The sequence below is a fragment of the Solanum pennellii genome, chromosome 1 (genome assembly GCF_001406875.1).
Source record: "Solanum pennellii chromosome 1, SPENNV200".
NCBI classification, from domain to species: Eukaryota; Viridiplantae; Streptophyta; class Magnoliopsida; order Solanales; family Solanaceae; genus Solanum; species Solanum pennellii.
This window is the reverse complement of record NC_028637.1, coordinates 79,927,681-79,936,129: the sequence shown is the minus strand read 5'-3', so window position 1 is coordinate 79,936,129 and position 8,449 is coordinate 79,927,681. Positions and strand designations below refer to the sequence as shown.

The 8,449-nt window shown below is 31.5% G+C and overlaps 1 long non-coding RNA gene and 2 pseudogenes across 1 annotated transcript; 2 read left to right on the top strand and 1 right to left on the bottom strand.

Annotated features, from left to right (window-relative positions):
• Positions 1-64: 64 nt before the first annotated feature.
• On the top strand, positions 65-723 carry LOC107023669 (annotated as a pseudogene).
• Positions 724-2,706: 1,983 nt separating this feature from the next.
• On the bottom strand, positions 2,707-4,087 carry LOC107030385 (annotated as a pseudogene).
• Positions 4,088-4,332: 245 nt separating this feature from the next.
• On the top strand, positions 4,333-5,645 carry LOC114075601. The gene is made up of 2 exons (XR_003575996.1): positions 4,333-4,516; positions 4,715-5,645. It is a non-coding gene; the product is annotated as an uncharacterized LOC114075601 (long non-coding RNA).
• The last annotated feature ends 2,804 nt before the right edge of the window (positions 5,646-8,449 follow it).

Sequence of the window (8,449 nt, the reverse complement as noted above, 5' to 3'; positions counted from 1 at the left end):
ATATGTATATATATTCATGATCATTACTTCAAGAGATCATTATTTCTAACTGAAGTGTGCCATTATGGGAGAGTGTAGCCAATATTTCAATCATTTGAATTTTTTCTCATCGAATTCAACTGATAGGTAAATAAAGCAATGTTTTCTTATTTCTTAAAGCTATTTTTCTTATGTGTAATATATTTATATTATTATTTTTATAGGTATGATCAAATTCAAAATGCAGTGAATTATTGTACACAAATTGTAAATAATAATGTTATGGGTGATGAACGAGTTGGTGAGTAGCACAATGATGAACCTTCCGAGCATGAATTAATAGACAGTGATGATATGTATGACGATGATGATGATAATGTGAATAATGCACCTAATGCATCCGTTGAAGATCAAAGTATTAATTATCATTCTACAGCGATTCCATACTTAGATCACACTGAAGAAAATGCAGAAGATTTTATCTACACGAGAGATGACAGTTCCATTCGAACGACACTTTGGAATTCAAACAATCCTAAATATATCCAGTCAGGTTCGATTGTTGAAAACTAAATATTTTGTAGTTGTTTATTTATTTATTTATTTCATGTTGATTAATTTAATTTGTATATGCAACTAGGTATATTATTTATGAATAAGATGCAAATGAAATCTGCAGTAAGAGCATATAGTCTTGCAGTTAAAAAAGAATTTCTTTGTGATCAATCCAAGAGTAAAAGTTGAAAAGTTATTTGCAAGCGTCATGAGTTAGGGTGTGATTGGATGATTCGATTTAGACAGATTTCGAGCGGTATGTGGAAGACAGGAAAAATGGTTGAACCACATACTTGTCTTACAGATAACTATAAGGAGTATCATTTCAATTTGAATGATAACATGATTGCCACTTCATTAATGCCATATGATATGCAAAATCCAAACATAAATATCAAGATAATCCGTGAAATTATCAAAGGAAAGCATCACTATACTCCTAGTTATAGAAAAGCACAAAAAGGTCGAAAAAAACATTTCGAATGGTTTATGGTGATTTTGAAAGTTCATTTAAGGCATTACCTCGATACATGGATGCACTACAATTATTCAATCCAGGCACTATTATTGAGTGGGAGCATCATTCTATAACAATGCAAGGTGAGCAAATTTTTCTTTTTTGGACTTTTAAACAGAGCATTGATGGTTTCAAAAGTTGTAGGCCGATCATTTCTATCGACGACACACATCTTTATGGTTTGTAATTGTTAATTGCGGTTGGAATTGATGCGAATGGAAATATTTTTTCACTTGCATATGCTTTAGTTGCACGTGAGAGTTTGAGTCTTGGTCATGGTTTCTCAAGTTATTATGGACACATGTAGTTTGTGAACGCCAAGGAATTGGTCTTATTTCTGACCGTCATCAAGGAATCTTGCGGTGCGTTCAATCTTATGATTGGTTGAGTCCACCCAACACATATCATAGATTTTGTGTTCGACACTTAAAAGCAAATTTTAATAAAAAATTTGTAAATAGTGAACTCGAAAAACTAATGTGGTTGGCTGCTACTGAGCATCAGAAGAAAAAGTTTGTGCAACGATGCAACATATCAAAACATTGTCTCCTGCAGCATATGGTTAAATGAATTTCCTTTGGAAAAATGGACAATGTATAAGGATGATGGTCGTAGATGGGGTGCCATGACGACAAATGTGTCTGAGTCATATAATGATTATTGAAAAAGTTCGGGGGCTTTCTGTGACTGCCATGGTTCGAATGACGTTCAAAGCTCTCGTTGATCGTTTTGTCGAAAGAAACAATCTTGCAATTGCATTACTTCAAAGTAATATGTCATGGCCTTTTGAGATAGATAAAAAAATTAATGATTATTATCAAAGAGCTCAAGGGCACACAGATATGATGACTTACAACACAGGTGATGAAATTTTTTTAAATTCTTACTTTTGCTCATGATGGTAAAGGTGGAAATGTCCACAAGGTTACTGCAAAAGGTAAGAAATGTTCTTGTGTAAAATGGAGAAATTATCATATGCCTTGTTCGCATGCCATCAAATTTTGTGGACTTCGCGAAATTGAGCCAAAATCTTATGTAAGTAAATTCTACAGTGCAAAATATTACAAATGAACATACACTGAGACATTTAACCCAGTGGGTGATGAAATGTATTGGCCACCAGCTCCTTTTAATTTAATTGCAAATACTGAATATTTGCGGACAAGTGGTACGCAAGTAAGAAACCGACTTAAGAATGATATGGATATAGCTCCGGCTCGCATGACTAGAAAACGTAGTGTTTGTAAGGAGACAGGTCACACAAAGGCACGATATCCTACTCGATTTTAAATATTTTGTCTATGTTTTTAAGGTTAATGTATTTTTATTGTCTTGTTATTAATATTATGATACATCTTTTATATTTATTTGTTGACATGAATTTAATTTGTCTTGCTGCATTTTAAATATTGTAAGTCTAATATCTTTATATTATTATTATATTATTGATTTGAAATCTATTAAAAAATAATAATTTGACCTAACATAAAAAGTATTGATTTGACCTATGACATAAAGAAAACATAAATCCTCCAAACTTTCACTAATTAAGAATCCCATTGCGTAAGAATCTCATTACTTTGTTCAAACTTGCACGAAACAATAAAATTTAGACATTTAAAAATTCGAATCTTCAGCCTTTTAGAATAAAGGTGCATAAAAATTATTCTTCTGAATACGAATCTTCTACATCTTCATTTTTATCTTCATTTTCAAAATCTTTCTCATTTTGATAGTGACTGCCTGTTCCACATCTAGTTGATTTGTGTAGCCTAGATGTTCTTCGAGGTGGATTTTGTCTATTAAGAACTAAATTTTGTGAAGCCCCAACATTAAATCTTGAATCATCGGACACAGTTACCTATAATACAATATAATATAGTATAATCAAATAAACATGCAATAAAATTAAAAAAAATTATAAAAAGTTAAATTTTTTTTATGAAAATTATTATACTTACATTTGAAAAATTCAATCTTTCACCAAATGGAGAATTATGTATAGGAAATTTACGCATACCATGTTGAATATCATATTGAGATCCACTAAATTGCGCAAAACCAAATATTGGAACCTGTGGAGTTACAAAACCAACTGATTACTGACTAGAAAAATTAACATTAGTGTTAGAGGGCCCTGTAGAAAAATCAAACGTGGGATAATAAGGCTCGGGAGTCGCCACATTAGTGTTAGAGGGCCCTGCAGAAAAATCAACTGTTTCACCAGCGGTCCTTCTACCTCGACGTGCACCCTCTCTCGGTCTTGTTTGTCGTGATCGGTGAGATACTTGTACTGGTTGTGGTTCATCGTATTGAGTGGGAGGATTGTAATCAGGATCAAAGCTCAATCGTGTTCCCTGGAAGGCCGCATTCATTGACTACATTGAATTACGAACGACTTCCTCTGCATATTGTCTCATTTCATTAGATTGATTTTCATCATTTTCAATCATCCGATCTCGACGATACTGCATTTCATGACCCCTAGCCTATAATGAATAAAAAAATATTAATAACAAAAAAATTATTAAAGATTGATATAATAATTTAAAATTTACATAATATACATACTAATGCCTCATGTCTTCCTGCCATGTGTTGATACCCTTTTTGTACAACATGTTGTGGATTTCCAATGAGCATGCGGGTATGCCTCATGTACCAACGAAAGTAATCTGTTTGATCACTTACAAATGGAGGTCGAAATATACGATTTTGACATTGTTCCCATAAATATTGTGTGTAGTTAAATGCATCTATATCTTCTTGTTTTATTTTGGATCGTTTATCACGCTTAAAATGATATTCGGAAAATTGGGTACACGGTCCAGGAATATATTGTAAATAATCGAACTATCTCACAACACGATCAACCATGTGCCATTCACGATAAATTCCATAAATAAGTGGCACCTGTGCCATCCAGACACTTTGTCCCGACCGACACCACTCAGGCAATCCATTAATAACATCTTCCGAATAAGGTTGCCAAATAAACTATAAAAAAATAATTAAGTAAGATAATTATAAAAACAACATTGGTAGAAAAATAAAAAAAATATGTACGTGAAAATGAACAATCTTACAAAATAATTTTTTTGTACCATTGTGTCATAAGATATTTTACTTTTAAGGACCTAACAAGAATCTATGTATATGTCATTTTATTCACATAATTTTCTTGGGTAGTGAAATATAAGTGCCTCATTTAAAGATCTACCACACATATTTTTATTTAAAATGAAATAAAATATGAATAGTTTAAAGAGAAGAAACATAAAAACACCATCAAAGTTGTCCCGTATTTGTATAAAGACACCTTAACTTTTAAAGTGTCTTATCACCCCCATGAACTGTTTAATTTCTTTGTAAATGGATCATTTTGACTCATTCTCAAGTCTGGGTTGTTACCACGCACATGAGGCACGTCATGCAGTATTTTTACTGCCATATACCAGTTTAAAGGTGCCACGTGTCATTATTTTTCTTTATTATTAATTATTTAATCAATTTATGTCATCTTTCCCAAATTTAAACCCAAAATAATCATTGTTTCTCCTCATTTTTTGATTTCATGGTTTTGTTTTGAGCTTGCACAAATGTGTGGAATATTCGAAATGAACTTCAACCAGAATCCTAATAAACTCGATTTCATGATGCCAGGACAAAGCTGCAGCCGCTATCGAAGAAGCTTGATCTCCTGGTTGATCTTGCTAGACAATAATGGCTCTCTTTATGGTGACCTGAAACGAGTTTATCACTGAAAATTAATGTGAAGGTGGGAGGAAGAAACTCTGTGTTAGTTGATGCAATATCTAGGCAGATCCCCCTTGGGGCGCTACTTAGATCTGGAAATATTAGTGCAGATATGAGTTTTGCTACCAAAAGGGTTGCAACTAAAAGCAATTTCACATTCAAAATTTTCTTGTCACCTAACTCCATAGTTGAATAGAAAAACCCGAATGAAGAAAAATTAATGGAAGTTTTTTTGAAGGTGCATGCCAAACTAAGAAGAAAAGGAAAGGAGAAGATGACTTTTCTTCAAAGAATATGGTCGGGTCGGGTTGAATTATATCATAAGAAGTTGAGCAACACGCACCATTACATAGACTAGGGAATGGGTCAAAATGGTCCATTTACAAAGAAATTAAATAGTTATGTGGGGTGATAAGACACTTTAAAAGTTAAAGTGTCTTTATGCAAATACGGAACAACTTTGATGGTGTACATCAGTTAGATTATCTAGTACATCCCTAATCACACCGATTACAGTACGTGCCTCATTTTGTTGATTTCTACGTCGCGTCCATTTACGTGCAAGAGCAGTTGAAGCCTCAAGTTGATTGGTCCTTAGAGGCTTTGGCAATGGTTGCAGGGGAATAACTCTTTCCCATGCCCAAATCTACAATAAATAAATTCACTATTACTTATAATGCACTTAAATTTAAAAGTGCATATTACTAGTATATAAAAAGATATTTAATTAAAAAATATGTATACCTGCACTAAAGAGAAAAATCCACAAACTTCAATTGATTTTTTCATTGATGCACGGCATAAACAATTATACAAATATGATAATGCGGTTGCTCCCCATGCTTGAGTTGACATTAAATCTAAATTTCTCATGTCAATCAAAATGTCTAAATTAATCTTATTATTAGATTTATCCGGAAATATTGATCCACCACATAACCATAATAAATATAATCTAAATCTTTGTTAAAAAGAGCGATGGAAAGTGGATTTCAGGTTCGATAGTCTCGAGAAGGTATTAGCCACCGGTGACCATACTTTCGTAAAAGCACCATTGGTCCCCCTCCCCCGGCACGGTGGAGGTTCCGTAGCACGTAAAATTTAATTCTCTCAATTCCCGGGCGATTGCACCAAAAATTCGAGTTCATATTCCCTGCTCTTCTTAAGTCTACTCTCTCATGCTTTTTTTGGGACCAAGCTTTTACCAGTTGAAAGGGAACTGAATGCTTAACTTCATGCTCAGTTGAGTGATCATTAATACCATCCAAACCTTCAATATAATCAATCAATTTATATGTTAACAATCTACTAACACCAGAAAGACAACTAGTATCGGGTAATCATCCTGTTAATTCAAATATCATTTCTTGTCTACCTATAATCCCTAAAGAATCAGCTCCATTTAAAATTATAGGACTACCATCTACTACCATTCCGAATAAAATTTCAATATCCGTAAAGTTATGGTAGCCTCGCCAGTTCGCATGTGAAAAGTATGTGTTTCTGGACGCTACCTTTCAATTAAAGCAGAAATTAATCTGGAGTCATACGGCCCACATCCTACATCAAGAATTCCTTTAAATCTACAATTTTTAAAATATTGACGGATGCGAGAATGTAATGGATGATATTTTATATGTTGCCAAAATTCAATATCACCACGACGCGTATATAAGCAAGACCTCTCTTCTTTTTATGCTACCATTCCAAATTCCTTCGGAACGATGATGAACTTGAATTTTTAATACATCATGCTCTACTAGACCAGGATGTACGTATACATTTGACGGATGCATATCTATACACAAAAAATAAAAAAAAATATGAACATTAATATAAGTATCAAAAGATTGAATATATCAACAATATCATATAAAAGTATAAAATGTATTAAATAAATTCAAACTCACCTTATAAAAAAAGGCTTTTAAAAACTTTAGAAAACTAGAAAATAGAAAGGCTTTTAAGAATGTTGGGAAATTGAAAAACTACAATGGAATTTGAATGAGCAATTCAATCAATTTATAACAAAGTAAAAGTGTTGACACTATGAATTGTATTCAATCAATTTATAATAAAACAAAAACTACACTATTTGTATGTGAATTCAATCAATCCATAACAAAATAAAAATTACACTATTTGCATGTGAATATTCAGTCAATTTATAACATAATAAAAATTACACTATTTTCATACGGCACACATCCTACATAAGAAATTTCTTTAAATCTACAATTTTCAAAATATTGACGGATGCGAGAATGTAATGGATGATATTTTATATGTTGCCAAAATTCAATATCACCACGACGCGTATATAAGCAAGACCTCTCTTCTTTTATGCTGCCATTCCAAATTCCTTCGGCTCGTTGATGAACTTGAATTTTTAATACATCATGCTCTACTGGACCAGGATGTACGCATACATTTGACGGATGCATATCTATACACAAAAAATAAAAAGAAATATGAATATTTAGTAAATTTATAACACAATAAAAATTACACTATTTACATGTGAAATACAATTCAATCAATTTATAACAAAATAAAAATGGATATGTGACTTTGACACTATTTGCATGTAAATTGACATAATTTTTTATAAATGCATGTGAATTTTTTTTAAAAGTTTGAATATNTTAGAAAGAAAATATTTTTGTTACCTTACTTATTCTTAATTTTTTTTTAAATAATGCATATTTTCTTATAAGCTATATATTTGAATTTCAAAAAAATATTATAATTTTTTTTTGTAAAATCGCTGCTTTAAATTCTTTTTTTAATTTTTTTTTATTATAAAATCGCTGCCTAGGCAGCGATTTCAGTATTTTAAAAAAATATTTTTTTTATAAAATCGCTGCCTAGGCAACGATTTTTCAATATTTAATTTTTTTTTATAAAATCGCTGCCTACGCAGCGATTTAATTTTTTTTAAAAAAAATCGCTGTCTAGGTAGCAATTTAAAATTATAGCAGCGATTTTTATATTTTAAATTTTTTTTTTATAAACGCTGCCTAGGCAGCGATATAAAAAAAAAAATTAGCAGCGCTTTTCCTTATTTAGTTTTTTTTTTTATAAAAAAATAATTTTTTTTTACAAAAAATTGAAAATCGCTGCCTAGATAGTGATTTTAATTTTTTTTATAAAAAAATTCACATTTGCGAAATCGCTGCAGTGGCACCGATTTGGCTTTTTCCGCTGGAGTAAATCGCTGTTGTTGCAGCGATTTTGCCATTTTGGTTAATATAAAATTTTATATACCGTTTTAAAATTTTTATTAGTATTTTGTACCCTTTAGGATCCGGACTCCAAATAATGACTTGGAAGTGGACAAAGTTAGGATATTTGAATAGATATATTTTAAGATAAAATACTAATTTAGTATTTCATTTTTTTGTTGGATTTGTAGCTACGATTGATGACAAAATGAAATCAATTGTTAAGTTTTTAATGTCTTTTGTGATGTAGTGAGTCTCTTGGGATATCCATCTTGTGTGAGGTGCTAAGTTGATGAAGTATGACTCTTATTCTTCTTTTTGGTCTTGCGATAATGTATTAAACATTCATATTTAGTTGTTAACAATATACTAAATATGAAATCTCTATTGAATATACCAATCGACCACGCATTGATAT